General features: G+C 48.4%; 1 long non-coding RNA gene and 1 pseudogene across 4 annotated transcripts in view; both read left to right on the forward strand.

Annotated features, from left to right (window-relative positions):
• Positions 1-27,500, forward strand: part of LOC118372689 (inactive ubiquitin carboxyl-terminal hydrolase 54-like) — a 63,092-nt pseudogene that overhangs the window by 13,095 nt on the left and 22,497 nt on the right.
• Positions 26,597-27,500, forward strand: part of LOC127914667 (uncharacterized) — a 1,363-nt gene continuing 459 nt past the window's right edge. For all 4 annotated transcript variants that reach the window (XR_008089322.1, XR_008089321.1, XR_008089320.1 and 1 more), the window contains exons 1-2: positions 26,597-27,387; positions 27,452-27,500. The exon at positions 27,452-27,500 is cut by the window's right edge and continues 47 nt beyond it. This is a non-coding gene — a long non-coding RNA (uncharacterized LOC127914667). The remainder of the gene's footprint in view (positions 27,388-27,451) is intronic.

Genomic DNA, 27,500 nt, shown 5'->3' on the forward strand with positions numbered 1-27,500 from the left:
AGAGAGCGTCAGGACAGGAGAGGGAGGGAGGAGAGAGAGTTAGGACAGGAGAGGGAGGAGAGAGAGTCAGGACAGGAGAGGGAGGAGAGAGAGTCAGGACAGGAGAGGGAGGAGAGAGAGTCAGGACAGGAGAGGGAGGAGAGAGCGTCAGGACAGGAGAGGGAGGGAGGAGAGAGAGTTAGGATAGGAGAGGGAGGAGAGAGAGTCAGGACAGGAGAGGGAGGAGAGAAAGTCAGGACAGGAGAGGGAGGGAGGGAGGAGAGAGAGTTAGGACAGGAGAGGGAGGAGAGAGCGTCAGGACAGGAGAGGGAGGGAGGGAGGAGAGAGAGTTAGGACAGGAGAGGGAGGAGAGAGAGTCAGGACAGGAGAGGGAGGAGAGAGAGTCAAGATAGGAGAGGGAGGAGAGAGCGTCAGGACAGGAGAGGGAGGGAGGAGAGAGAGTTAGGACAGGAAAGGGAGGAGAGAGAGTCAGGACAGGAGAGGGAGGAGAGAGAGTCAAGATAGGAGAGGGAGGGAGGAGAGAGAGTTAGGACAGGAGAGGGAGGAGAGAGAGTCAGGACAGGAGAGGGAGGAGAGAGAGTCAAGATAGGAGAGGGAGGAGAGAGCGTCAGGACAGGAGAGGGAGGGAGGAGAGAGAGTTAGGACAGGAAAGGGAGGAGAGAGAGTCAGGACAGGAGAAGGGGGAGAGAGAGTCAGGACAGGAGAGGGAGGAGAGAGCGTCAGGACAGGAGAGGGAGGGAGGAGAGAGAGTTAGGACAGGAGAGGGAGGGAGGATAAAGAGTCAGGAGAGGGAGGGAGGAGAGAAAGTCAGGACAGGAGAGGGAGGAGAGAGAGTCCGGTCTTGTGTGTGTGTGTGTGCTCTTGTGTGTGCGTGTGTGCTCTTGTGTGTGTGGGTGTGTGTGTGTTGGACCAGTACAGACTACAGTGTGCTAAATCACTCAGTTCGGCTTTTCCCTTACGTGCCTGCAGCTTGGCCTATTTCCCTGGTAACTAGCTGAGAAAATGAACAAACACATACACATACACGCACGCACACACACAAGAGCACACACGCACACACACAAGAGCACACACGCACACACACAAGAGCACACACGCACACACACAAGAGCACACACGCACACACACAAGAGCACACACGCACACACACAAGAGCACACACGCACACACACACACACACAAGAGCACACACGCACACGCACACACACAAGAGCACACACACGCGCACACACACACACACAAGAGCACACACGCACACACAAGAGCACACACAAGAGCACGCACACACACACAAGAGCACGCACGCACACACAAGAGCACACACGCACACACAAGAGCACACACGCACACACAAGAGCACGCACGCACACACGCACGCACACACAAGAGCACGCACGCACACACAAGAGCACGCACGCACACACAAGAGCACACACGCACACACAAGAGCACACACGCACACACAAGAGCACACACGCACACACAAGAGCACACACGAGCACACACGCACACACAAGAGCACGCACGCACACACGCATGCACACACGCACACACCCATGCACACACAAGAGCACGCACGCACACACGCATGCACACACGCACACACCCATGCACACACAAGAGCACGCACGCACACACACACACACAAGAGCACACACGCACACACAAGAGCACACACACATGCACACACACATGCACACACGCACACACCCATGCACACACAAGAGCACACACGCACACACATACACACAAGAGCACGCACGCACACACAAGAGCACACACGCACACACAAGAGCACACACGCACACACGCATGCACACACAAGAGCACACACGCACACACGCATGCACACACAAGAGCACACACGCACACACGCATGCACATACAAGAGCACACATGCACACACAAGAGCACACACGCACACACAAGAGCACACACGCACACACGCATGCACACACAAGAGCACACATGCACACACAAGAGCACACACGCACACACAAGAGCACACACGCACACACGCATGCACACACAAGAGCACACACGCACACACGCATGCACATACAAGAGCACGCATGCACATACAAGAGCACACACGCACACACAAGAGCACACACGCACACACGCATGCACACACAAGAGCACACATGCACACACAAGAGCACACACGCACACACAAGAGCACACACGCACACACGCATGCACACACAAGAGCACACATGCACACACAAGAGCACACACGCACACACAAGAGCACACATGCACACACGCATGCACATACAAGAGCACACACGCACACACAAGAGCACACACGCACACACAAGAGCACACACGCACACACAAGAGCACACACGCACACACGCATGCACACACAAGAGCACACACGCACACACGCATGCACACACAAGAGCACACACGCACACACGCATGCACACACAAGAGCACACACGCACACACAAGAGCACACACGCACACACAAGAGCACACACGCACACACGCATGCACACACAAGAGCACACACGCACACACGCATGCACACACAAGAGCACACACGCACACACACATGCACACACAAGAGCACACACGCACACACAAGAGCACACACGCACACACGCATGCACACACAAGAGCACACACGCACACACGCATGCACACACAAGAGCACACACGCACACACAAGAGCACACACGCACACACGCACGCACACACAAGAGCACACACGCACACACGCATGCACACACAAGAGCACACACGCACACACGCATGCACATACAAGAGCACACACGCACATACAAGAGCACACACGCACACACAAGAGCACACACGCATGCACACACACATGCACACACAAGAGCACACACGCACACACGCATGCACACACAAGAGCACACACGCACACACAAGAGCACACACGCACACACGCATGCACACACAAGAGCACACACGCACACACGCATGCACACACAAGAGCACACACGCACACACGCATGCACACACAAGAGCACACACGCACACACAAGAGCACACACGCACACACGCATGCACACACGAGAGCACACACGCACACACGCATGCACACACAAGAGCACACACGCACACACGCATGCACACACAAGCGCACACACGCACGCACGCACACACGCATGCACACAAAAGAGCACACACGCACACACAAGAGCACACACGCACACACGCATGCACACACAAGAGCACACACGCACACACGCATGCACACACAAGAGCACACACGCACACACGCATGCACACACAAGAGCACACACGCACACACGCACGCACACACGCACGCACACACAAGAGCACACACACGCAAGCACACACAAGAGCACACACGCACGCACACACGCATGCACACACAAGAGCACACACGCACACACGCACGCACACACAAGAGCACACACGCATGCACACACAAGAGCACACACGCACAGTTCTGGATGTTGTTGTTCTTTTGAAGAAAATGTCAATGGGGACATGAACGCCACAGAAATCCAGGATAAATCCGTCTCTAGTTTGTTTCTGGCAAGCCAGTGTTGCGGGGTCAGGAGGTCGTGAGCAGGCTGTTGATTGGAGAGTTGTTGACAGCAGGCCATGGTTCCTGTGGTGACCAGAGGGGAGGGGTTATATAATTCAATTCATGGGCTTTATTGGTATGAGAAACACATGTTAACATTGCCAAAGCAAGTGAAATAGATCATAAACAATAGTGAAATTAACAATATAAATTAACAGGTAACATTACACTCACAGAAGTTCCAAAAGAATAAAGACATGTCAAATGTCACATTATGTCTATAAATAGTGTTGTAACGATGTACAAATGGTTCAAGTACAAAAGGGAAAATAAATAAACATATATGGGTTGTATTTACAATGGTGTTTGTTCTTCACTGGTTGACCTTTTCTTGTGGCAACAGGTCACACATCTTGCTGCACACTGTGGTATTTCACCCAGTAGATATGGGAGTTTAACAAAATCAGGTTTGAATTCTTTGTGGATCCGTGTAATCTGAGGGAAATATGTGTCTCTAATATGGACATACGTTGGACAGGAGGTTAGGAAGTGCAACTCAGTTTTCACCTCATTTTGTGGGCAGTGTGAACATAGCTGTCTTCTCTTGAGAGCCAGGTCTGCCTACGGCGGCCTTTCTCAATAGCAAGGCTATGCTCACCGAGGCTGTACATAGTCAAAGTTTTCCTTAATCTTGGGTCAGTCACAGTGGTCAGGTATTCTGCCACTGTGTACTCTCTGTTTAGGGCCAAATAGCATTCTAGTTTGCTCTGTTTTTTTGTTAATTCTTTCCAATGTATCAAGTAATTATCTTTTTGTTTTCTCATGATTTGGTTGGGTCTAGTTGTGTTGCTGTCCAGGACCAGCTTGCTTTGGGGACTCTCCTTACCAGGTTCAGTTCTCTGTAGGTGATGGCTTTGTTGTTGTAATGTTTGGGAATCGCTTACTTTTAGGTTTTTGTAGAATTTATCGTCTCTTTTCTGGATTTTGATCATTAGCGGGTATCGGCCTAATTCTGCTGTGCATGCATTATTTGGTGTTCTACACCAATACTCTGAGGATATTTTTGCAGAATTATGCATGCCGAATCTCAATTTGGAGTTTGTCCCATTATGTGAATCCTTGCTTGGTGAGCGGACTCCAGACCTCACAACCATAAAGGGAAAGGGGTTCTATAACTGATTTAAGTACTTTTAGCCATCCTAATTGGTATCTCAAATTGTATGTTCCTTTTGATGGAATAGAATGCCCTTCTTTCCTTGTCTCTCAGATCGTTCACAGCTTTGTGGAAGTTACCTGTGGTGCTGATGTTTAGGCCGAGGTGTGTATAGTTGTTTGTGTGCTGTAGGGCAACGATGTCCAGATGGAATTCGTATTTGGGGTCCTGGCGACTGGACCTTTTTTGGAACACCATTATTTTGATATACTGTCAGGGCCCAGGTCCGACAGAATCTGTGCAGAAGATCTAGGTGCTGCTGTGGGCCCTCCTTGGTTGGTGACAGAAGCACCAGACCATCAGCAAACAGACATTTGACTTCAGATTCTAGTAGGGTGAGGCCGGGTGCTGCAGACTGTTCTAGTGCCCTCACCAATTCATTGATATATATGTTGAAGAGGGTCGGGCTCAAGCTGTATCCCTGTCTCACCCCACAGCCCTGTGGAAAGAAATGTGTGTGATTTCTGCCAATTTTAATCAGGGGACTTGTTGTTTGTGTACATGGATTTTATAATGTTGTATGTTTTCCCCCCAACACCGTTTTCCATCATTTTGCCAAATTGAGTCGGAGGCTTTTTTGAAATCAACAAAGCATGAGAAGACTTTGCCTTTGTTTTGGTTTGTTTGTTTGTCAATTAGGGTGTGCAGGGTGAATCCGTGGTCTGTCGTACGGTAATTTGGTAAAAAGTCTATTTGACATTTGCTCAGTCCATTGTTTTCACTGAGGAAATGTATGAGTCTGCTGTTAATTATAATTTGTCCCTCCCTCTGTTTCTCTCTCTCCCTCCCTCTGTTTCTCTCTCCCCCTCTCTTTTTTTCTCTTTCCCCCTCCCTCTGTTTCTCTACACCTCCCTCTGTTTCTCTACACCTCCCTCTGTTTCTCTCTCCCCCTCCCTCTGTTTCTCTCTCCCCCTCCCTTTTTTTCTCTCTCCCCCTCCCCTGTTTCTCTACACCTCCCTCTGTTTCTCTTTCCCTCCCTCTGTTTCTCTCCCCCTCCCTCTGTTTCTCTCCCCCTCCCTCTGTTTCTCTCCCCCTCCCTCTGTTTCTCTCTCCCTCCCTCTGTTTCTCTCTCCCCCTCCCTTTTTTTCTCTTTCCCTCCCTCTGTTTCTCTCCCCCTCCCTCTGTTTCTCTCCCCCTCCCTCTGTTTCTCTCTCCCTCCCTCTGTTTCTCTCCACCTCCCTCTGTTTCTCTCCTCCTCCCTCTGTTTCTCTCCTCCTCCCTCTGTTTCTCTCCTCCTCCCTCTGTTTCTCTCCTCCTCCCTCTATTTCTCTCTCCCTCCCTCTATTTCTCTCTCCCCTCCCTCTGTTTCTCTCTCCCCTCCCTCTGTTTCTCTCCTCCTCCCTCTATTTCTCTCTCCCTCCCTCTATTTCTCTCTCCCCTCCCTCTATTTCTCTCTCCCTCCCTTTTTTTCTCTCTCCCCCTCCCCCTGTTTCTCTACACCTCCCTCTGTTTCTCTACACCTCCCTCTGTTTCTCTCTCCCCCTCCCTTTTTTCTCTCCCCCTCCCTCTGTTTCTCTCTCCCCCTCCCTTTTTTCTCTCTCCCCTCCCCCTGTTTCTCTACACCTCCCTCTGTTTCTCTTTCCCTCCCTCTGTTTCTCTCCCCCTCCCTCTGTTTCTCTCCCCCTCCCTCTGTTTCTCTCCCCTCCCTCTGTTTCTCTCTCCCTCCCTCTATTTCTCTCTCCCCTCCCTCTGTTTCTCTCTACCTCCCTCTGTTTCTCTCCCCCTCCCTCTGTTTCTCTCCTCCTCCCTCTGTTTCTCTCCTCCTCCCTCTGTTTCTCTCCTCCTCCCTCTATTTCTCTCTCCCTCCCTCTATTTCTCTCTCCCCTCCCTCTGTTTCTCTCCTCCTCCCTCTATTTCTCTCTCCCTCCCTCTATTTCTCTCTCCCCTCCCTCTATTTCTCTCTCCCTCCCTTTTTTTCTCTCTCCCCCTCCCCCTGTTTCTCTACACCTCCCTCTGTTTCTCTTTCCCTCCCTCTGTTTCTCTCCCCCTCCCTCTGTTTCTCTCCCCCTCCCTCTGTTTCTCTCTCCCCCTCCCTTTTTCTCTCTCCCCCTCCCCCTGTTTCTCTACACCTCCCTCTGTTTCTCTTTCCCTCCCTCTGTTTCTCTCCCCCTCCCTCTGTTTCTCTCCCCCTCCCTCTGTTTCTCTCCCCCTCCCTCTGTTTCTCTCTCCCTCCCTCTGTTTCTCTCTCCCCCTCCCTTTTTTTCTCTTTCCCTCCCTCTGTTTCTCTCCCCCTCCCTCTGTTTCTCTCTCCCCTCCCTCTGTTTCTCTCCCCCTCCCTCTGTTTCTCTCCTCCTCCCTCTGTTTCTCTCCTCCTCCCTCTATTTCTCTCTCCCTCCCTCTATTTCTCTCTCCTCCTCCCTCTGTTTCTCTCCTCCTCCCTCTGTTTCTCTCCTCCTCCCTCTGTTTCTCTCCTCCTCCCTCTGTTTCTCTCTCCCTCCCTCTATTTCTCTCTCCCTCCCTCTGTTTCTCTCTCCCTCCCTCTGTTTCTCTCCTCCTCCCTCTGTTTCTCTCCCCCTCCCTCTGTTTCTCTCCCCCTCCCTCTGTTTCTCTCCCCCTCCCTCTGTTTCTCTCCCCTCCCTCTGTTTCTCTGTCTCCCTCCCTCTGTTTCTCTCTCCCTCCCTCTGGTTCTCTGTCTCCCTCCCTCTATTTCTCTCTCCCTCCCTCTGTTTCTCTCTCCCTCCCTCTGGTTCTCTGTCTCCCTCCCTCTTTTTCTCTCCTCCCTCTGTTTCTCTCTCGCTCCCCTCCCTTTGTTTCTCTTTCCCCCTCCCTCAGTTTCTCTCCCCCTCCCTCTGTTTCTCTCCTCCTCCCTCTGTTTCTCTCTCGCTCCCCTCCCTTTGTTTCTCTTTCCCCCTCCCTCTGTTTCTCTCCCCCTCCCTCTGTTTCTCTCTCCTCCTCCCTCTGTTTCTCTCCCCCTCCCTCTGTTTCTCTCCTCCTCCCTCTGTTCCTCTCTCGCTCCCCTCCCTTTGTTTCTCTTTCCCCCTCCCTCCATTTCTATCCCCCTCCCTCTGTTTCTCTCAACATGTCCCTCATTTGACCCTCCCTGTGTTCCTCTCATTCTCACCCAGACAAGACAGTGTTATTAGAGTAGCATAGAGTCATATGCTTCTTGCTCCAACCAAACATGAAGTTGTGATTCATTGGTTAGCTGTTTATGTCCTGTAGTTAGGGCTGTTATGGTGATCACACCGACGGTCAAGTCATGAAGGCAGTGAAATTCCATGGTAATTAGGCTTCTCCAAGATCTGATGCTCCTGTATGGTCATTGGTAGCCTACCAAACTTGCTAACTGCCTGGTACTCAGCACACCATAGTCCCTCTAATAACTTTGACAAATGTCTTCGAAGATCTGATCAAACACGTCATAGGTGAGCTCATGTAACACAACATTTCTATAGACGATGCAATTGCGTGAGAAAACAATTGAGTCCATTGAGTGATGGACTCAATTAAAAAGAGGTACTGTAGATCCCATCAGCGTTCTATAGTCTAGGCCTACTATATTTATTCCTAACCTTTCTTAATATTAAGCACATTGCTTCTCTTTACGACAGGAGTATAGCCTACCTGGCTGGCATGAAAATGAACTATTTAAGTGCATAGCGCCCCAGAGAATTGTTATTGTCTTTACCGGAGAAAAATACCAAAGAACGCGCTCTCTTCCACGTGCTTGGAAACATTACAGCCAAAATGGAAGCCACCTAGAAAAACTACAATTTCTGGCTCATTTTTCCAAAACCCATCAGGAAACTCTTTCTAAAGACAGTTGACATCTAGTGGAACTGCAACCTGCGAGGATGTTGCCTTATAATAAAAGTGACAGCCATTGAAAACAGTGGTAGGCAGAATTCTTTTTTTTTTGTGATGGTTTGTCCTCGGGGTATCGCCTGCCTTATCAGTTCTGTTATACTCGCAGACATTATTTTAACAGTTTTAGAAACTTTATAGTGTTTCCTATCCAAATCTACCAATTATATGCATATCCTAGCTTCTGGGCCTGAGTAACAGGCAGTTTGGTCACGCTTTTCATCCGGACGTGAAACTACTGCCCCCTACCCAAGAGAGGTTAACGACACTCTGGTTGTCATGGTTACATCTGTCACCAGAAGGCGCCAGAGACCGTCGTAGAGACATTAACGAGACTCAGGTTGTCATGGTTCCTGCTGTCGCCAGAGGGCAGCAGAGACCATCCTAGAGACATTAACGGCACTCAGGTGTGTCCTATTTACTCATTATGATGTCACTGTTGAAATTGGTGTGTTTTCTGGTGTCCTTTGCTGAAGCTGGAATTGTTTACTGTGTGTGTTTGTTTCCTGAGTGACTTTTTTGAAACTTAGTGTTTGTTGTTTTTCAAGTGTACTGTGATCCTGCGACTACCGTTTCTCAGTAAGGTATTATGTTTAGCCTCCACTGATTCCTCGTCTGGTCTCTTCTCTACACCTGGGTTCAACCTCACCACGTCACAAGCATCAGTGGATGCCAGGAGATGCTAAATGTGTTTATGTCAATTAACGGTCAGTTATTTGCTTGACAATCCCCGGCTGACAAAATGTCATGACCGCCACAGCCCTACCTGTAGTTAATGTCGTGTTAATAACTGTACACTATGTACAGCAGGGTACACACTGTATCTCTAATGCCACACAACCATGTTCTACTGTAGTCATCGCTATAGTAACAGCCCACTCCAAACATCCATCCACACACATACACACACACATGCAGACACACACCACCCGTACACCGCAGCATTCCTGTGACATCTGGCCCATCGCCAAGGGGTCGCTATGGCAGCACAGCACGGCAACGGGGGGAGGGAGGGCACTGCGTCTCCGCTACTGGCCAGTCTGTTACGCAACCTATTTACACACACATATACACACACATACACACACACACACGCACACACACACATACACACACACGCACACATATACACCCGTGCACACATATACACACACACACACACACACACACACACACACACACACACACACACACACACACACACACACACACACACACACACACACACACACACACACACACACACACACACACACACACTCACACAACACACTCTCTCCAAAACTCTCCAGTAATGGCATAACTGAGAAACATACATTGATGTCAGCAGTTTACCATTACAGTACACTACTATATTACTATACTACTATATTACTATACTACTATACTACTATACTACTATACTACTACACTACTACACTACTACACTACAATATTCCATGCTACGAGTTGCATGACCATTCAGGCTACAATATTGTGAAATGGTATTTCCTGTGCAGTTAAAGAGTGACTGCCTTTAAAATGCAACAAAATCCCTTTGAAAACGGTCTATCTGGCATCAATGTGTCAGAAACAGTTATTCTAGTGACAATATTGACGACAAATAAATAGGATCATTTTGGTCATTTAATTAATTTTTTTTAAACCTTTATTTAACTAGGCAAGTAAGTTAAGAACAAATTCTTATTTTCAATGACGCCCTAGGAACAGTGGGTTAACTGCCTGTTCAGGGGCAGAACAACAAATTTGTACCTTGTCAGCTCAGGGATTTGAACTTGCAACCTTTCTATCCAATAGCATAAGCAGTGAGACAGATCCTCCCAGCAGCTCCAGAATACTGCACCAAACACCTTAGTTAGATGTAAAATTGCTCAACCAAAATATCCTCTGCAAAAAACGTCAAAATTAATTCCTGATTTTCTGGAGTTATTCTAGATTCATTCTGGGGATTTAGAGGAAGTGAAATAGGCTTCCCCGTCTGAAGTGTCTTATGGGGGACGAACATCATTAACTGATCTCTGAATCGGTCAGGAACCTGAAATCTCGTTTTTCTAATGAGCAACAGAAAAACACACCTGCCAATCGGCGTGTTCAGTGGCTGTTGAAATATGTCCTATACTGGAGGTCTGTTTGTTGTGTGTGTGCGGTACTGTATAAGAGATGTGGTGATTGTGTTGTGTGGTTTGTCTCTTGCAGGCAGAGTGAGAGCAGAGAAGAGATATTAGGCTGAACAGAAGTAAAGAACTGTGGAAGGACTGAAGACACCTGCCTGGCAAGACTTACCAGAAAGAGACCAAAGCTCTCCATTGCTCTGTCTACCGATTCTCTTTGTTTGTCATTCTCTCTCTAATGGGAGTAACTTAGAACACGTTGATCCATCTCATTCCCCTCCCTGGTGATGGGAGCGCCCGGCAGGATGTGATGTTGTGGAAGAGGAACTACTTTGCGTCAGGCGGTGGCAGCGGAGATCCTGGTGGAGGGCTACAGGGACTGATCACAACCCCTCGGACTATGGCCTCCTTCGCCCCGAGTAAAGGCCTTAGCAACGAACCTGGACAGAACAGCTGCTTCCTAAACAGTGCTCTGCAGGTACGCACGCACGCACCCACGCACGCACCCACGCTCGCACCCACGCACGTACGCACGCACACACACACACACACACACACACACACACACACACACACACACACACACACACACACACACACACACACACACACACACACACACACACACACACACACACACACACACACACACACACACACACACACACACTATGCTGGACTGTCATTCTCAGTGACCTCTCACTCTCTGAGTCCCTGCAGAGCTATGATGGGAAAGATACAGAGAGCGATAGAGAGAAAGAGAGACAAAGACAGAGAGAAAAATAGACAATGAGAGAGGGAGAGAAGAAGGAGATATGATAGAGAGAGAGAGAGAGAGAAAGAGAGACAAAGACAGAGAGAAAAATAGACAATGAGAGAGGGAGAGAAGAAGGAGATATGATAGAGAGAGAGAGAGAGAGAAAGAGAGACAAAGACAGAGAGAAAAATAGACAATGAGAGAGGGAGAGAAGAAGGAGATATGATAGAGAGAGAGAGAGAAAAACAAAGAATTAGGAAACAAACCCAGTTTTGATAAACTCCCATATCTACTGGGTGAAATACCACAGTGTGCCATCACAGCAGCAATATTTGTGACATGTTGCCACAAGAAAAGGGCAACCAGTGAAGAACAAACACCATTGTAAATACCACCATTGTACTTTAAACATTTGCACATCGTTACAACACTGTATATAGACATAATATGACATTTGTAATGTATTTATTCTTTTGGAACTTTTGTGAGTATAATATTGTGGTGAGGTATAAATAAATAAATAAACTAAGGAGGGATGGAGGAGAGAGGGAAAAGGGAGGAGAGAGGGTAGAGGGAGGAGAGAGGGAAGAGGAAGGAGAGAGGGAAGAGGGAGGAGAGAGGGAAGAGGATGGAGAGAGGGTAGAGGGAGGAGAGAGGGTAGAGGGAGGACAGAGGGTAGAGGGAGGACAGAGGGAAGAGGGAGGAGAGAGGGAAGAGGAAGGAAAGAGGGTAGAGGGAGGACAGAGGGAAGAGGGAGGAGAGAGGGAAGAGGGACGAGAGAGGGTAGAGGGAGGACAGAGGGAAGAGGGATGAGAGAGGGAAGAGGAAGAGGGAGGAGAGAGGGAAGAGGACGGAGAGAGTGTAGAGGGAGGACAGAGGGAAGAGGGAGGAGAGAGGGAAGAGGAAGGAGAGAGGGAAGAGGAAGGAGAGAATGAAGAGAGAGGGAAGAGGGAGGAGAGAAGGAAGAGAGAGGGAAGAGGGAGGAGAGAGTGTAGAGGGAGGAGAGAGAGAAGAGGGAGGAGAGAGGGCAGAGGGAGGAGATAGGGAAGAGGGAGGAGAGAAGGAAGAGGAAGGAGAGAATGAAGAGAGAGAGAAGAGGGAGGAAACAGGGAGGAGAGAGGGAAGAGGAAGGAGAGAAGGAAGAGAGAGGGAAGAGGGAGGAGAGAGTGTAGAGGGAGGAGAGAGAGAAGAGGGAGGAGAGAGTGTAGAGGGAGGACAGAGGGAAGAGGGAGGAGAGAGGGCAGAGGGAGGAGAGAGGGAAGAGGGAGGAGAGAAGGAAGAGGAAGGAGAGAATGAAGAGAGAGGGAAGAGGGAGGAAAGAGGGAGGAGAGAGGGAAGAGGAAGGAGAGAAGGAAGAGGGAGGAGAGAGGGTAGAGGGAGGAGAGAGAGGGAAGAGGGAGGAGAGAGTGTAGAGGGAGGAGAGAGGGAAGAGGGAGGAGAGAGGGTAGAGGGAGGAGAGAGGGAAGAGGGAGGAGAGAGGGAAGAGGGAGGAGAGAGGGAAGAGGGAGGAGAGAGGGTAGAGGGAGGAGAGAGGGAAGAGGGAGGAGAGAGTGTAGAGGGAGGAGAGAGGGAAGAGGGAGGAGAGAGGGTAGAGGGAGGAGAGAGGGAAGAGGGAGGGAGAGAGTGTAGAGGGAGGAGAGAGGGAAGAGGGAGGACAGAAGGAAGAGGGAGGAGAGAAGGAAGAGGAAGGGGAGAGTGTAGAGGGAGGAGAGAGGGTAGAGGGAGGGTAGAGGGAGGAGAGAGGGAAGAGGGAGGAGAGAGGGTAGAGGGAGGAGAGAGGGAAGAGGGAGGAGAGAGTGTAGAGGGAGGAGAGAGTGTAGAGGGAGGAGAGAGTGTAGAGGGAGGAGAGAGGGAAGAGGGAGGAGAGAGGGAAGAGGGAGGGAAGAGGAAGGAGAGAGGGAAGAGGGAGGGAAGAGGAAGGAGAGAGGGAAGAGTGTGGGAAGAGGGAGGAGAGAGGGAAGAGGAAGGAGAGAGGGAAGAGGGAGGAGAGAGGGAAGAGGATGGAGAGAGGGTAGAGGGAGGAGAGAGGGTAGAGGGAGGACAGAGGGTAGAGGGAGGACAGAGGGAAGAGGGAGGAGAGAGGGAAGAGGAAGGAAAGAGGGTAGAGGGAGGACAGAGGGAAGAGGGAGGAGAGAGGGAAGAGGGAGGAGAGAGGGTAGAGGGAGGACAGAGGGAAGAGGGAGGAGAGAGGGAAGAGGAAGAGGGAGGAGAGAGGGAAGAGGACGGAGAGAGGGTAGAGGGAGGACAGAGGGAAGAGGGAGGAGAGAGGGAAGAGGAAGGAGAGAGGGAAGAGGAAGGAGAGAATGAAGAGAGAGGGAAGAGGGAGGAGAGAAGGAAGAGAGAGAAGAGGGAGGAGAGAGTGTAGAGGGAGGAGAGAGGGAAGAGGGAGGAGAGAGGGCAGAGGGAGGAGAGAGGGAAGAGGGAGGAGAGAAGGAAGAGGAAGGAGAGAATGAAGAGAGAGGGAAGAGGGAGGAAACAGGGAGGAGAGAGGGAAGAGGAAGGAGAGAAGGAAGAGAGAGGGAAGAGGGAGGAGAGAGTGTAGAGGGAGGAGAGAGGGAAGAGGGAGGAGAGAGGGTAGAGGGAGGACAGAGGGAAGAGGGAGGAGAGAGGGCAGAGGGAGGAGAGAGGGAAGAGGGAGGAGAGAAGGAAGAGGAAGGAGAGAATGAAGAGAGAGGGAAGAGGGAGGAAAGAGGGAGGAGAGAGGGAAGAGGGAGGAGAGAAGGAAGAGGGAGGAGAGAGGGAAGAGGGAGGAGAGAGGGAAGAGGGAGGAGAGAGTGTAGAGGGAGGAGAGAGGGAAGAGGGAGGAGAGAGGGAAGAGGGAGGAGAGAGGGAAGAGGGAGGAGAGAGGGAAGAGGGAGGAGAGAGGGTAGAGGGAGGAGAGAGGGTAGAGGGAGGAGAGAGGGAAGAGGGAGGAGAGAGGGTAGAGGGAGGAGAGAGGGAAGAGGGAGGAGAGAGGGTAGAGGGAGGAGAGAGGGAAGAGGGAGGAGAGAGTGTAGAGGGAGGAGAGAGGGAAGAGGGAGGACAGAAGGAAGAGGGAGGAGAGAAGGAAGAGGAAGGAGAGAGTGTAGAGGGAGGAGAGAGGGTAGAGGGAGGAGAGAGGGAAAAGGGAGGAGAGAGTGTAGAGGGAGGAGAGAGGGAAGAGGGAGGAGAGAGGGTAGAGGGAGGAGAGAGGGAAGAGGGAGGAGAGAGTGTAGAGGGAGGAGAGAGTGTAGAGGGAGGAGAGAGTGTAGAGGGAGGAGAGAGGGAAGAGGGAGGGAAGAGGAAGGAGAGAGGGAAGAGGGAGGGAAGAGGAAGGAGAGAGGGAAGAGTGTGGGAAGAGGGAGGAGAGAGGGAAGAGGGAGGACAGAGGGAAGAGAGAGGGAAGAGGGAGGAGAGAGGGAAGAGGGAGGACAGAGTATAGAGGGAGGACAGAGGGAAGAGGGAGGAGAGAGTGTAGAGGGAGGACAGAGGGAAGAGGGAGGACAGAGTGTAGAGGGAGGACAGAGGGAAGAGGGAGGAGAGAGTGTAGAGGGAGGAGAGAGGGAAGAGGGAGGAGAGAGTGTAGAGGGAGGAGAGAGGGAAGAGGGAGGACAGAGGGAAGAGGGAGGAGAGAGTGTAGAGGGAGGACAGAGGGAAGAGGGAGGAGAGAGTGTAGAGGGAGGAGAGAGGGAAGAGTAAGGAGAGAGGGAAGAGGGAGGAGAGAGTGTAGAGGGAGGACAGAGGGAAGAGGGAGGAGAGAGTGTAGAGGGAGGAGAGAGGGAAGAGTAAGGAGAGAGGGAAGAGGGAGGAGAGAGTGTAGAGGGAGGAGAGAGGGAAGAGGGAGGGAAGTGGGGGGATAAAAAACCTCAGCATTGGACCTTTAAAAATGTAAAGATATAAAATATACATGTAAATATATCAAATGTATGTTTTCTCTTTAGGTCCTGTGGCATCTGGATATCTTCCGTAGAAGTTTCCGCCAGCTGACCACCCACAAGTGTATGGAAGACTCCTGTATCTTCTGTGCCCTCAAGGTAGGTCTCCAAGGGCCCTTCATTCTCATGAGCACTTATTTAGCTATTATGAGTGTGTGTGTTCTATAAAGCATTCTGATGATGCTGTGTGTACAGTATGTGTGTGTGTCTGTCTGAGTACATTGTGTAGGGTAGCAGTGTTGGTGTGTACAGAGACGTCAGCATTGTATAATGTAGTGTTGTCGGTGTGTACTATGTGTGTGTATAAGTGTGTTTGTAGCGGTGTATGTGTGTGTGTTTTACACGCTATCCTATCTCCTGAGCCGCTGTGAAATTAATTGGCTGACCGAAAGTGCTGAGCCAGCAGAACCCACACTGGGGTGCCACACACACGCACGCACACACACACACACACACACACACACACACACACACACACACACACACACACACACACACACACACACACACACACACACACACACACACACACACACACACACACACACACACACACACACACACACACACACAGGCATACTGGCTTGTATCTGAAGCAGCATGGTTGGTGTATGTGTGAGGCAATAGTAATGCTAACTGCTGTGAGTTGAACGGATTCTGTCTGCTGATCAGACAACAATAATTTTGCACGCCCAATTTTTCCATTTTTGATTTGTTAAAAAAGTTTGAAATATCCAATAAATGTCGTTCCACTTCATGATTGTGTCCCACTTGTTGTTGATTCTTCACAAAACAATACAGTTTTATATTTTTATGTTTGAAGCCTGAAATGTGGCAAAAGGTCGCAAAGTTCAATGGGGCCGAATACTTTCGCAAGGCACTGTACTTCCGACCGGGTTGATGACTTCCGGAGCGAGTTCTGCTATTGTTTTTATCATTAGCTTACTCGCTATCGTCGATGCATTTCTGACTGAAATAGTTTGCGATGACTATGTTTAAATTACAGCCCCGCGAAGGAGGTGCTAATGAACATTGTTCAGTGCCTCTGTGTTCAGTTTCTTCCGAATGTAATGGTCTCCCAGTCGACGTAGAGCTCAGAAAGAGGTGGCTAGTGGCAGTATGTTGTGACAACTTTACTGTCACCAAACACACAACGGTGTAGTAGACATATCGTTGAAAGTGACTTAGTTGAGGGACAAATTGGGGGGCGACAACAAGAGGTGTTGTTCCTACTGTCTTCTCGTGGAACTGGCACATTCAAAAGAGACCTGGTGAATGGGAAAGAAGACCGAAACCTCCTGTTCTGACTGAGGGGGAAGAAGAACAAGGTGCGCTGCCTGTGGACTGTGCCGTCTCTGATCTGGTCCAGAGCATGGGCCAAGCCAGTGTAAATGTACGTGGTTATTTGCTCGCAGCCAAATAATAATTGGTTTATCTACGACATGTATCAATCATTTGTGTTGTAGTGGATATCAGTTTGTGTGGAGCGGGTATTGGCTTTAGTTAGGCAATGAGTAACAGGGGTGGGGGAAAGAAATCAAGTTAACACAGTACAGCCAGAATTAAATGCAAGATCCATTCAGGTGCGAGAGACACTTCTGCAAGTAGTGGTCAAAATAAAAGTGGTCAACCTTCTCTCTTATAGTTTTTGAAACCTGTAGATCTTTAGAAATCCTTTCAACTAGGATGTCCTCCTGTGCACAGATGACAAAGTCACACCAGCTACAACCTGTGAGAAGGATTTGACCTTGAACCTGCCAGTAGTAAGCATGAGATCTCTTCAAGTTTAGCTCTCCATTCTGTATCTTCAGGTAAGGGCAGTCAACATAACTTGGTACATTTGGGCACTTGACCTTTAAGAGTCTGGGATCAAATATGATTCCATCTGGAGAGGATTCTAACCACGGAGCATCTGGGTGCACTACGAAGCCACGCAGAAAGATGTTAACATTCTTCAGTGTGCAGTACTCCTGTACAGCCACTAGCTCCATGACCAGCCCCTCTTCATCTCCATGGTCTGTATACCAGATCCCTGTATAGCCACTGGCTCCATGGCTAGCCCCCTCTTCATATCCATGGTCTGCATACCAGATACCTGTACAGCCGCTGGCTCCATGGCTAGCTCCCCCTTCATCTCCATGGTCTGCATACCAGATCCCTGTACAGCCACTGGCTCCATGGCTAGTCCCCTCTTCATATCCATGGTCTGCATACCAGATCCCTGTACAGCCACTGGCTCCATGGCTAGTCCCCTCTTCATATCCATGGTCTGTATACCAGATCCCTGTACAGCCACTGGCTCCATGGCTAGCCCCCTCTTCATATCCATGGTCTGCATACCAGATCCCTGTACAGCCGCTGGCTCCATGGCTAGTCCCCTCTTAATCTCCATGGTCTGTATACCAGATCCCTGTACAGCCACTGGCTCCATGGCTAGTCCCCTCTTCATATCCATGGTCTGCATACCAGATCCCTGTACAGCCACTGGCTCCATGGCTAGTCCCCTCTTCATATCCATGGTCTGCATACCATATCCCTGTACAGCCGCTGGCTCCATGCCTAGCCCCCTCTTAATCTCCATGGTCTGTATACCAGATCCCCGTACAGCCGCTGGCTCCATGCCTAGCCCCCTCTTAATCTCCATGGTCTGCATACCAGATCCCTGTATAGCCATTGGCTCCATGCCTAGCCCCCTCTTAATCTCCATGGTCTGCATAACAGATCCCTGTATAGCCATTGGCTCCATGCCTAGCCCCCTCTTAATCTCCATGGTCTGCATACCAGATCCCTGTACAGCCACTGGCTCCATGAAAAAAAACGTTCCCATTTTAGACGGGATATTTTGTCAGGACAAGATGCTAGAATATGCATATAATTGAGCTTTGGATAGAAAACACTCTAACGTTTCCAAAACTGTAAAGATATTGTCTGTGAGTATAACAGAACTGATGTTGCAGGCGAAAGCCTGAGAAAAATCCAATCCGGAAGTGCCCCATATTTTGAAAGCGCTGCGTTCCAATGAGTCCCTATTGAGCACCTTGAGGATTGATTATAAACAACGTTTGCCATGTTTCTGTCGATATTATGGAGCTAATTTGGAATATTTTTTGCCGTTTTCGTGACTGCAATTTCTGGGCGATTTCTCAGCCAAACGTGAAGAACAAATGGAGCTATTTCGCCTACAAAAATAATATTTTGGGAAAAAATGAACTTTGGCTATCTACCCGGGAGTCTCGTGAGTGAAAACATCTGAAGTTCATCAAAGGTAAACAATTGAATTTGATTGCTTTTCTGATTTTCGTGACACGGTTGCCTGCTGCTAGCAAGGCATAATGCTATGCTAGTCTATCGATAAACTTACACAAAGGCTTGTCTAGCTTTGGCTGTAAAGCATATTTAGAAAATCTGAGATGACAGGGTGATTAACAAAAGGCTAAGCTGTGTTCCAATATATTTCACTTGTGATTTTCATGAATAGGAAGATTTTCTAGGAATAGTTATGTCCGTTGCGTTATGCTAATTAGTGTCAGGCGATGATTACGCTCCCGGACCCGGGATGGGGAGTCACAAGAAGTTTTTAACTGACTTGCCGAGTTAAATAAAGAATAAATAATTAAATAAAATACAACTTTGATGAATCTCAAATATGAAATATATTTTGATTGTTTAACACTTTCTTGGTTACTACATGACTCCATATGTGTTATTTCATAGTTTTGACGTCTTCACTATTATTCTACAATGTAGAAAATAGTAAAAAATAAAGAAAAACCCTTGAATGAGTAGCTGTGTCCAAACTTTTGACTGGTACTGTATAACTAAAAATACATTACAGACAAAATACTTTAAAATTGACATACATTTAAAACATTAACATGTAAGTAGTGTGTGCACCTATCATGTACACATACTGTACATGTCAGTACATACACACTTCCAACACATACATCTCAGTACATACACGCAACAAGTTGGTCGCTATGGAAACAATTAGGAATTTCCAACACATATATTTTTCTTATTAAAGATGTGATGCAGTCAGTCTTTCCTCAACTCTTAGCCAAGAGAGACTGGCATGTAATAGTGTTAATATTATCCCTGCGATTACATTGAAAACGTGCTGCTCTGTCCTGGGCCAGCTGCAGCATAATTAGTTCTTTCTTTGCAGCACTGGACCATACAACTGACATCTAAAAGAAATGTGTTTAGTTTGTCCCATCAAGATTTACATGCTAAAATGGCCACTGTATACTGGCCCTCCTTCTGCACCCATAGGAGAGAGAGAATGGGAGGGTGAGGAGAGAGAGAAGGGGAGGGAGAGAGAGTGAGAGTGAGAGCGAGAGAGGGAGGGGGAGTGACAGGGGAAGTGAGGGATGAATGAATGTGGAAGTGGTGTTGATTGCGCCTGTCCTCTCTTAGTGATGCTTAGGAATTTTCCCCTCAACTCAATCACACACACACCTCCCTCCTCCCCTGTCTATATCTCTCCTAATCCCTTCGTCTCTCCTTCCCTCCCTCCTCCCCCTGTCTATATCTCTCCTAATCCCTTCCTCTCTCCTTCCCTCCCTCCTCCCCCTGGCTATCTCTCCTAATCCCTTCCTCTCTCCTTCCCTCTCTCCCCCCCTGTCTATATCTCTCCTAATCCCTTCCTCTCTCCTTCCCTCCCTCCTCCCCCTGTCTATATCTCTCCTAATCCCTTCCTCTCTCCTTCCCTCCCTCCTCCCCCTGGCTATCTCTCCTAATCCCTTCCTCTCTCCTTCCCTCTCTCCTCCCCTGTCTATATCTATCCTAATCCCTTCCTCCCTCCTCCCCTGTCTATATCTCTCCTAATCCCTTCCTCTCTCCATCCCTCCCACCTCCCCCTGTCTATATTTCTCCTAATCCCTTCCTCCCTCCTCCCCAGTCTATATCTCTCCTAATCACTTCCTCTCTCCTTCCCTCTCTCCTCCCCTGTCTATATCTCTCCTAATCCCTTCCTCCCTCCTCCCCTGTCTATATCTCTCCTAATCCTTTCCTCTCTCCATCCCTCCCTCCTCCCCCTGTCTATATTTCTCCTAATCCCTTCCTCCCTCCTCCCCCTGTCTATATTTCTCCTAATCCCTTCCTCCCTCCTCCCCTGTCTATATCTCTCCCAATCCCTTCCTCTCACCTTCCCTCCCTCCTCCTCCTATCTATATCTCTCCTAATCCCTTCCTCCCTCCTCCCCTGTCCAAATCTCTCCTCCTCCCTTCCTCGCTCCTTCCCTCCCTCCCTCTGTAGGATATATTCCCCCTCTATTTTCAATGGAGCATTGCTGCAGTCAGGAGCGCCACCATGACACACACACAGACACGTTTAAATGTCTTACTCACCTCGGCTGCAGTGAAGGAGAGACCGCATGTTTTCGTTGCAGGCCGTGTCAGTGGCACTGTATTGTCCTCAAAGCGGGCAAAAAAGTTATTTAGTCTGCCTGGGAGCAAGACATCCTGGTCCGTGACTGGGCTGGATTTCTTCCTGTAGTCCGTGATTGACTGTAGACCCTGCCACATGCCTCTTGTGTCTGAGCCGTTGAATTGAGATTCTACTTTGTCTCTGTACTGACGCTTAGCTTGTTTGATAGCCTTGCGGAGGGAATAGCTGCACTGTTTGTATTCGGTCATGTTACCAGACACCGTGCCCTGATTAAAAGCAGTGGTTCGCGCTTTCAGTTTCACGCGAATGCTGCCATCAATCCACGGTTTCTGGTTAGGGAATGTTTTAATCGTTGCTATGGGAACGACATCTTCAACGCACGTTCTAATGAACTCGCACACCGAATCAGCGTATTCGTCAATATTGTTATCTGACGCAATACGAAGCATATCCCAGTCCACGTGATGGAAGCAGTCTTGGAGTGTGGAGTCAGCTTGGTCGGACCAGCGTTGGACAGACCTCAGTGTGGGAGCCTCTTGTTTTAGTTTCTGTCTGTAGGCAGGGATCAACAAAATGGAGTCGTGGTCAGCTTTTCCGAAAGGGGGGCGGGGCAGGGCCTTATATGCGTAGCGGAAGTTAGAGTAACAATGATCCAAGGTTTTTCCACCCCTGGTTGCGCAATCGATATGCTGATAAAATTTAGGGAGTCTTGTTTTCAGATTAGCCTTGTTAAAATCCCGAGCTACAATGAATGCAGCCTCCGGATAAATGGTTTCCAGTTTGCAAAGAGTTAAATAAAGTTCGTTCAGAGACATCGATGTGTCTGCTTGGGGGGGGATATATACGGCTGTGATTATAATCGAAGAGAATTCTCTTGGTAGATAATGCGGTCTACATATGATTGTGAGGAATTCTAAATCAGGTGAACAGAAGGATTTGAGTTCCCGTATGTTTCTTTCATCACACCATGCCTCGTTAGTCATAAGGCATACGCCCCCGCCCCTCTTCTTACCAGAGAGATGTTTGTTTCTGTCGGCGCGATGCGTGGAGAAACCCGTTGGCTGCACCGCCTCGGATAGCGTCTCTCCAGTGAGCCATGTTTCCGTGAAGCAAAGAACGTTACAGTCTCTGATGTCCCTCTGGAATGCTACCCTTGCTCGGATTTCATCAACCTTGTTGTCAAGAGACTGGACATTGGCAAGAAGAATGCTAGGGAGTGGTGCATGGTGTGCCCGTCTCCGGAGTCTGACCAGAAGACCGCCTCGTTTCCCTCTTTTTCGGAGTCGTTTTTTCTTTGGGTCGCTGCATGGGATCCATTCCGTTGTCCTGTTTGTAAGGCAGAACACAGGATCCGCGTCGCGAAAAACATATTCTTGGTCGTACTGATGGTGAGTTGACGCTGATCTTATATTCAGTAGTTATTCTTTACTGTATGTAATGAAACCTAAGATGACCTGGGGTACTAATGTAAGAAATAACACGTAAAAAAACAAAAAACTGCATAGTTTCCTAGGAACGCGAAGCGAGGCCGCCATCTCTGACGGCGCCGGAAGTAGAACGGTTAACCCTCGCAGGGCTGCAGGCCCAGACGGCATCCCCAGCCGCACCCTCAGAGCATACGCAGACCAGCTGGCCGGTGTGTTTACGGACATATTCAATCAATCACTATACCAGTCTGCTGTTCCCACATGCTTCAAGAGGGCCACCATTGTTCCTGTTCCCAAGAAAGCTAAGGTAACTGAGCTAAACGACTACCGCCCCGTAGCACTCACTTCCGTCATCATGAAGTGCTTTGAGAGACTAGTCAAGGACCATATCACCTCCACCCTACCTGACACCCTAGACCCACTCCAATTTGCTTACCGCCCAAATAGGTCCACAGACGATGCAATCTCAACCACACTGCACACTGCCCTAACCCATCTGGACAAGAGGAATACCTATGTGAGAATGCTGTTCATCAACTACAGCTCGGCATTCAACACCATAGTACCCTCCAAGCTCGTCATCAAGCTCGAGACCCTGGGTCTCGACCCCGCCCTGTGCAACTGGGTACTGGACTTCCTGACGGGCCGCCCCCAGGTGGTGAGGGTAGGCAACAACATCTCCTCCCCGCTGATCCTCAACACTGGGGCCCCACAAGGGTGCGTTCTGAGCCCTCTCCTGTACTCCCTGTTCACCCACGACTGCGTGGCCACGCACGCCTCTAACTCAATCATCAAGTTTGCGGACGACCCAACAGTGGTCGGCTTGATTACCAACAACGACGAGACGACCTACAGGGAGGAGGTGAGGGCCCTCGGAGTGTGGTGTCAGGAAAATAACCTCACACTCAACGTCAACAAAACTAAGGAGATGATTGTGGACTTCAGGAAACAGCAGAGGGAACACCCCCCTATCCACATCGATGGAACAGTAGTGGAGAGGGTAGCAAGTTTTAAGTTCCTCGGCATACACATCACAGACAAACTGAATTGGTCCACTCACACAGACAGCATCGTGAAGAAGGCGCAGCAGCGCCTCTTCAACCTCAGGAGGCTGAAGAAATTCGGCTTGTCACCAAAAGCACTCACAAACTTCTACAGATGCACAATCGAGAGCATCCTGGCGGGCTGTATCACCGCCTGGTACGGCAACTGCTCCGCCCTCAACCGTAAGGCTCTCCAGAGGGTAGTGAGGTCTGCACAACGCATCACCGGGGGCAAACTACCTGCCCTCCAGGACACCTACACCACCCGATGTTACAGGAAGGCCATAAAGATCATCAAGGACATCAACCACTCGAGCCACTGCCTGTTCACCCCGCTATCATCCAGAAGGCGAGGTCAGTACAGGTGCATCAAAGCTGGGACCGAGAGACTGAAAAACAGCTTCTATCTCAAGGCCATCAGACTGTTAAACAGCCACCACTAACATTGAGTGGCTGCTGCCAACACACTGACACTGACCCAACTCCAGCCACTTTAATAATGGGAATTGATGGGAAATGATGTAAATATATCACTAGCCACTTTAAACAATGCTACCTTATATAATGTTACTTACCCTACATTATTCATCTCATATGCATACGTATATACTGTACTCTATATCATCGACTGCATCCTTATGTAATACATGTATCACTAGCCACTTTAACTATGCCACTTTCTTTACATACTCATCTCATATGTATATACTGTACTCGATACCATCTACTGTATCTTGCCTATGCTGCTCTGTACCATCACTCATTCATATATCCTTATGTACATATTCTTTATCCCCTTACACTGTGTATAAGACAGTAGTTTTGGAATTGTTAGTTAGATTACTTGTTGGTCATTACTGCATTGTCGGAACTAGATGCACAAGCATTTCGCTACACTCGCACTAACATCTGCTAACCATGTGTATGTGACAAATACAATTTGATTTGATTTGATTTGACAGACACACGCGCGCACACACTACCAGTGGAGGCCGGTGATTTGAAAAGTTGAGGAGGATGGGAGACGCACGGTGTAGGCACAGAGATGTCAATGTGTTTCAAAAATCGTCAAAAGAGTTTAATAAAGACATTTATAGTACAGTATTATGGGGAATGGGAACGAGAGGGCGACTTACAGTGTTTGGAAGGGATCACAGCAGTGATTGAATGAGGGTATGAGGCAGGAGTTGAGGTGTTCAGAGGCTTGACTTTAGTGCAGGACAGGATTTGACTGAGATGACCATAAACAATAACACTACACATTACACAGTTAGACAAAATAGCTAAGAGTGAATTAGTCCAAGCAAAATCATTGATGTGTAATAATGTGATTGTGTTTGTGTATGTGATTGACTCTACATACAGTAATGAGAGAACTGATGGAGGTAGTCACAGTGCTTGGATAGGAAACCTTCAATGTGCCAGTGGATGAGCTGACACATGAGACGTGGCTTCAGTTCATGTCAGGACAGAGTTGACAATGGTAGTTGAGTGGAGTTGTCATCACCTCTTGATCAGGGAACAGCAGGGGACTTAGCTGTAAATACAAATAGCAGATACATTCCATTACAGCTGCGCCATTGTAGGTTGAACAAGTTTCTCCATGAAGTTAAACACAGACTGTGCATCACCCCCACTTGACACATTTACATTTACATTTACATTTAAGTCATTTAGCAGACGCTCTTATCCAGAGCGACTTACAAATTGGTGCATTCACCTTATGACATCCATACATTACAGATGAGCCCTGCATCAATACATTACAGATGAGCCCTGCATCAATACATTACAGATGAGCCCTGCATCAATACATTACAGATGAGCCCTGCATCAATACATTACAGATGAGCCCTGCATCAATACATTACAGATGAGCCCTGCATCAATACATTACAGATGAGCCCTGCATCAATACATTACAGATGAGCCCTGCATCAATACATTACAGATGAGCCCTGCATCAATACATTACAGGTGAGCCCTGCATCAATACATTACAGATGAGCCCTGCATCAATACATTACAGATGAGCCCTGCATCAATACATTACAGATGAGCCCTGCATCAATACATTACAGATGAGCCCTGCATCAATACATTACAGATGAGCCCTGCATCAATACATTACAGATGAGCCCTGCATCAATACATTACAGATGAGCCCTGCATCAATACATTACAGGTGAGCCCTGCATCAATACATTACAGATGAGCCCTGCATCAATACATTACAGATGAGCCCTGCATCAATACATTACAGATGAGCCCTGCATCAATACATTACAGATGAGAACCCTGCATCAATACATTACAGATGAGCCCTGCATCAATACATTACAGATGAGCCCTGCATCAATACATTACAGGTGAGCCCTGCATCAATACATTACAGATGAGCCCTGCATCAATACATTACAGATGAGCCCTGCATCAATACATTACAGATGAGCCCTGCATCAATACATTACAGATGAGCCCTGCATCAATACATTACAGATGAGCCCTGCATCAATACATTACAGGTGAGCCCTGCATCAATACATTACAGATGAGCCCTGCATCAATACATTACAGATGAGCCCTGCATCAATACATTACAGATGAGCCCTGCATCAATACATTACAGATGAGCCCTGCATCAATACATTACAGATGAGCCCTGCATCAATACATTACAGATGAGCCCTGCATCAATACATTACAGATGAGCCCTGCATCAATACATTACAGGTGAGCCCTGCATCAATACATTACAGATGAGCCCTGCATCAATACATTACAGATGAGCCCTGCATCAATACATTACAGATGAGCCCTGCATCAATACATTACAGATGAGCCCTGCATCAATACATTACAGATGAGCCCTGCATCAATACATTACAGATGAGCCCTGCATCAATACATTACAGATGAGCCCTGCATCAATACATTACAGGTGAGCCCTGCATCAATACATTACAGATGAGCCCTGCATCAATACATTACAGATGAGCCCTGCATCAATACATTACAGATGAGCCCTGCATCAATACATTACAGATGAGAACCCTGCATCAATACATTACAGATGAGCCCTGCATCAATACATTACAGATGAGCCCTGCATCAATACATTACAGGTGAGCCCTGCATCAATACATTACAGATGAGCCCTGCATCAATACATTACAGATGAGCCCTGCATCAATACATTACAGATGAGCCCTGCATCAATACATTACAGATGAGCCCTGCATCAATACATTACAGATGAGCCCTGCATCAATACATTACAGGTGAGCCCTGCATCAATACATTACAGATGAGCCCTGCATCAATACATTACAGGTGAGAGCCCTGCATCAATACATTACAGATGAGCCCTGCATCAATACATTACAGGTGACAGCCCTGCATCAATACATTACAGATGAGCCCTGCATCAATACATTACAGATGAGCCCTGCATCAATACATTACAGATGAGCCCTGCATCAATACATTACAGATGAGCCCTGCATCAATACATTACAGGTGAGCCCTGCATCAATACATTACAGATGAGCCCTGCATCAATACATTACAGATGAGCCCTGCATCAATACATTACAGGTGAGCCCTGCATCAATACATTACAGATGAGCTCTGCATCAATACATCAAATACACATATCTATGAACATATATATTATATAGAGTACAAGGAACACAATCACTATAATGAAATATGTGGATCAATAAGATGCCACAGCATGACATAGCCAACATAACATACAAGGTACACCTGTTAATTGAAATGCATTCCAGGTGACTACCTCGTGAAGCTGGTTGAGAGAATGCCAAGAGTGTGCAAAGCTCTCATCAAGGCAAAGAGGTGGCTCCTTTGAAGAATCTCAAATATGAAATACATTTTGATTTGTTTAACACTTTTTTTTGGTTACTACATGATTCCATATGTGTTATTTCATAGCGTTGATGTCTTCACTATTATTCTACAATGTAGAAGCTACACGTCAAAGTAGCTCAAAAAACGTTCCTGAATAAAGCCCTGATCATCCACATACCTGAAGATTACTGACAACTGCAAGCAGACTGGTGGCACCATAGGTCTCAGAGTAGTCAGACTGGTGGCACCATAGGTCTCAGAGTAGTCAGACTGGTGGCACCATAGGTCCCAGAGTAGTCAGACTGGTGGCACCATAGGTCCCAGAGTAGTCAGACTGGTGGCACCATAGGTCTCAGAGTAGTCAGACTGGTGGCACCATAGGTCTCAGAGTAGTCAGACTGGTGGCACCATAGGTCCCAGAGTAGTCAGACTGGTGGCACCATAGGTCCCAGAGTAGTCAGA

The sequence above is a fragment of the Oncorhynchus keta genome, chromosome 3 (assembly GCF_023373465.1).
Source record: "Oncorhynchus keta strain PuntledgeMale-10-30-2019 chromosome 3, Oket_V2, whole genome shotgun sequence".
NCBI lineage: Eukaryota > Metazoa > Chordata > Actinopteri > Salmoniformes > Salmonidae > Oncorhynchus > Oncorhynchus keta.